Source organism: Macrobrachium nipponense, chromosome 1, assembly GCF_015104395.2.
Source record: "Macrobrachium nipponense isolate FS-2020 chromosome 1, ASM1510439v2, whole genome shotgun sequence".
NCBI lineage: Eukaryota > Metazoa > Arthropoda > Malacostraca > Decapoda > Palaemonidae > Macrobrachium > Macrobrachium nipponense.
This window is the reverse complement of record NC_087200.1, coordinates 113649367-113654366: the sequence shown is the minus strand read 5'-3', so window position 1 is coordinate 113654366 and position 5000 is coordinate 113649367. Positions and strand designations below refer to the sequence as shown.

At 39.3% G+C, this 5000-nt stretch overlaps 1 pseudogene; it reads right to left on the bottom strand.

Annotated features, from left to right (window-relative positions):
• Positions 1-3128, bottom strand: part of LOC135218911 (uncharacterized) — a 3206-nt pseudogene extending 78 nt beyond the window's left edge.
• Positions 3129-5000: the final 1872 nt, after the last annotated feature.

The following is a 5000-nucleotide window of genomic DNA, read 5'->3' as shown; positions in this document are numbered from 1 at the left end:
AGAACACGAACGAAGATCTCTAACATGGTGCGGAACTCCATTGACTTCAACAGCTTGTTCTGACAAAACTCTCGTAACCTTGCCTCTTTCAAATTGCATATTGCATCGCATGTTGGATGGTTTTACCCACACCTCATCACCTACTTTGTAGGGGCCACTCACTACCACTTTGTTCATTGAGCATGGATCACGAGGCATCAAATTATACAGATATACAGCCTCTGCAATGCTACAGCCTTTCCTTGCAGCAATGACTTTAACAGTTCGATGGCATCTCTCAGCTATACCATTTCCTGATGGAACATAAGCACATCTAAAATTAAGATGCACGCACCACTTTTTGCAAAGGTCAGCAAATAGTTTGCTGCAAAAAGAAAAAAAAGGCAGTGTCATTGTCAGTTAACAGTTCCTCTGGCGCTCCTCGTTCATAGAACACTGTCTCAAGCTGTCCGATGATGCTCTCACTGGTCTGAAAATGGAGCTGACGCCAGATGGCAAATCGAGATGGTCCACAATTAATGAGAGTAAGATACGGCCATCCATCATAGTGAGTAATATCCATGCCAACTCTCTGCCACACTCTATCCACTTCCAGACTACCCTTCTGCCACTTCATTGGGGCCGGGTCTATTGACTGGCATGCCTCACAGCATTTGACAACAGCCTGTACTTGCCGCCTGGTAACTCCTGGATGGACTTTCTTCACAAAATAGAGAGTTCTTCTCACACCCGGGTGACCAGCAGCATGATGGATCTCCTTAATTCCATTACTAATGGCAGGGACAACAGAAGCACACACAAGTTTTGCATCTTGGTGACATGAACCAAGGTCCCTCAGCCAGCGCTGAGGTACACGTGTCAAACTGTCAGCTTTATTATTGCAGAACGACACAAGTGTACAAGCTGGAGGTCACACTCTTCTATCAATGACAAGACTATTCCTAGTCTTCTTCTAATGAGCATTTCACTTGCAGCCTTAGTCTTCAATCTGCTTTTTCCTAAAAGTTTATCTGAAATCCATCTATGCACAGAAGATGAGTCAGTCATTAATTCCACCTTTTGTATCTTCCAAGCCAGTGCAAGATTCAATCCTCTCAGGCCCAATGCTCGAGACCCTTCAGCAAGTCTTTGGTGTGGCTTACATACTAGCCCAAAATTTCTAAGATGCTCCTCTACACGGCTGGCCTTAACAATATCTTCATTCACCAAGATGTCATCAATATATGCTGATGTTCCTTTTTCTTACAATTGGGTCCTGAAGGAGAACACAGTTTAAAACAGATTTCATACCATTGGAGAAATATCAAGCCAAACCCCAGTCGAGTCAGGCAATACCTCTGGCCTTTGAAATATACAGTCTGGTATGGCCACAGAGACTCATGGATTCTTATTTGCAGGTAAGCTTTAGCCAAGTCTACTACAGATACATTCACTCCTTGCCTGCGCCACTCACGTAGTTTGTCTGAGCACTCATCCGAGTCTGCTGTAAATGCATCAATGTACATATTCAGTTCTCTGAAGTCCAGTATAGGCCGCACCTTCTTTTTATTTTGCTGTACAACAGCCATGAGGGGAATAAGCCCCTTAGCTGGTCCATATTTATCTTCATCATAAGGAAGCAGCCAGCCATCATTCACCCATCTTTGTAGCTCTGATTTATACAGGTCCTTTGCCTCCTGAGGTACAAGAATATGCCTTTACTCCATTCTCCAGGACGCCAGGCTCCTTGCCCTCAGACCATTTCCATGTAGCTGTCCAACATTTAATCACAGGATCATAAATTGCACTAAAATCACGCTCATCCACCCCCACCTTCACATCAGCAGCTGCAGAAAAAAGTGTCTTCCATTCCAAATCGTACACCACCCTGGGTATCGACAATGACTCCTCCTAGAGCCCTCACACCATCCATGCCGAGAAGAAATTTAAAACTGAGGGGCATTAGAGTAGTTACACATACAGAAATGCTGGCAGTAGCTCCATTACTGAGCTGCAAGTGCACGACGCCCATTCCTTCACACACCCATTCTTGCCCACTCACAGTTATCATGCTAACTGCGCACTTGTTCCATGCCTTCATGAGCGATGCTTAGAGAACACCCAGTGTCTACTAACACGCAACACTGAAGACCCTCTACACTCAAAACAGTACTTGGCAGCACCTTACTCAGTGGGTTTGGGGAGAGGAGGCTGGCGCTGATGCCTCCTCTCCTTGCAATGTGCCCCATTCCACCACACCGATAGCACTTTACCCTTCTCCGAAATCGACCATTTACTTGGTTGCAAGCAAGACAGTCCCTGGCAAAGTGATTTGGTCCAAGGCATACATGACATTTCTGAACTGTTGTTTCTACTGGCACAGAACCCAAGCTTCCTGTGGCGCCAAAACATGTTTCCACTGAAACAGAAGGAAGGTCATCTTTCAGAACCGCCCGTGCCCGAGCCAAAATCTGTTCCAGATCGAGGGCTTCCATGTGAGACCCGGCTCTCAACAGCTGACGAACTCTCTCTGGAAGTCCAGCTACAAAAGCACATGCAAGAACTTTTTCAGAAATTCCTCCAAACAGGGATCCGAGTCGACGTAGCTCAGCTAAGTAGACATCCGGTGCCTCTCCACTGTGCAACTTCCTACTGACAAACTGTTCATAGGCTACATAGGGATCAACAGCAAACGCAGCCCACAATGCTTCTTTCACCTTGTCAACCTTCTTCCTATCTGCTGTGGGTGACTGTAAGTACACTGCAAAGGCACCAACTGTAAGCCGCAGAGGAATCACACTGGCCACGTCATCAACTTTCCGAAGCTTGCAAACCAGCTCCAACTTCTCCAGCCACTCCATAAAAGATTGTGCGTTTCTGCCATCATACTCAGGGATCAGTTTCAAGTCAAAGTTACTCTCCATACTGCCTAGATAGCTTGTGGCAGTAAAGAAACACAGACTTGGTTTTTTTTCTTCTTTACTTAAAAAATGATATATATATATATATATATATATATATATATATATATATATATATATATATATATATATATATATATATATATATATAATGGATTACAGGACACACAACGATCCTTTGGTGGAGAGGTAATAATCTCCTACGGGGTTGACTTCAACTAACCACATTCTCATTCTCCCCACTCTCCAAGAGAACATCTAAAATAATCATTGACAATCAACAACAAGTAATATACAAACTCAACTAGTCATAAACGGTTATTTACACCTCTTCCTTAATAACCCACAACAACAGAAATACCTTAATACATAAACTGTCCAATTAAACCCAAACAGTAATTAACAGTTTCAAACAATAATTATACAATTGGATTACCTGGTAAGTCTGAAATTAGCAATTAAAAATTAGCAGAATTTTTAAAAATCCCTTGTTTCATACTAGCATGCATGTTCCTTGACCCTCTTACGCCGAAGCCCTAAAAATCAAAACTTCTCCCGTATGCCGGGGCCGGTTTGGAGTGAGCGAGGAAGCGGAAAAAATAATTTTTTCAAAAAATCACGGCGCTCTTAGTTTTGAAGATTAAGAGTTCATTTTTGGCTCCTTTTTTTTGTCATTGCCCGAAGTGTAGTATGCAACCATCAGAAATGAAAAATAATATCATTATCATATGAAATAATGCGATATATGGTAGCAAAAAAAACAAATTTATACATAATTGTATTCAAATCACGCTGTGCAAATAACAGTCAAATCTAGCGAGTTACTTTTTTTTCGTTGTATTTTACACTAAATTGCAATCATTTTGATATATAATACATTGTAAAATAATAAAAGCAACACCGGAAAAATATTATCACAAAATGATGTACGAATTCGTAATGTGCGGACGTAAAAAAATGCTTTTTTCAAAAATTCACCGTAAATCTAAATATTGTTCTAGAGACTTCCAATTTGTTTCAAAATGAATGCAAATGATTGAATATTACGATACTGTAAGAGTTTTAGATTAGAATTGCAGATTTCGACCATATCGGACGAGTTAAAGTTGACCAAATGTCGAAATTTTTATATATATATTTTTTTATATGCACATATTTTGGAGCTGGGAAAAGCTACAACCTTCACTTATTTTTTAATGTATTCTTCATGAATTCGCGCAAATTTTGATATATGAAACTATAAAAAAGGCTAATATGAAAAGGATCAAATATTAGGATAATGCGATGTATGCATTTCGGAGACTTGCGGCCGAGAATCGGTGCGCGGAGGGAAGATAAATATATTTTTCAAAAATTCACCATAAATCATATTATTGTTCTAGAGACTTCAAATTTGTTTCAAAATTTAGATAAATGACTGAATATTACTAGCCCGTAAGAGTTAGTCTACAATTGCGTTTTTCAACTATTTCGTTTGAGTCAAATTTGACCGAACGTGGTTTTTTTTCTATTTATCGTGATTTATATTCAAATATTTCGAAAAAAGAGAAAAGCTACAACCTTCAATAATTTTTATTTGTATACTACATGAAATTACGCACATTTTTATATATAAAACTTTATGTAACAGCTAATTTTAAATGGTGCAAACATTTTGATAATCGCATAAAAAAAATTCTGATTTTTTCGGAAGAGTTACCGCGCGGACGTAAGGAAAATGTTTTTTTTTTTTTTTTTTTCATAAATTCACCATAAATCGAAATATTGTGCTAGAGACTTCCAAGGTCGTTGCAAATGAAGGTAAATGATTCAAGAATATTATAAATATAAAGAGGTTTAGCTACAATTGCGTTTTTCGAACATTTCGGTAGAGTCAAAGTTGGACCGAAAGTTGAAATTTTTGCACTTAACGTTATTTATATAAAAATATTTCAAAAATAATAAAAGCTACAACCATGGGTTGTTTTTAGTTGTATTGTGCATGAAATTTCGCACATTTCCATACATAAAACTTTATGTAACGGCAAATTGAAAATGGTGCAAACATTAGGACAATCACACGAAAAAATTTATCGAAAGAGTTACCGCGCGCGAAGTAAG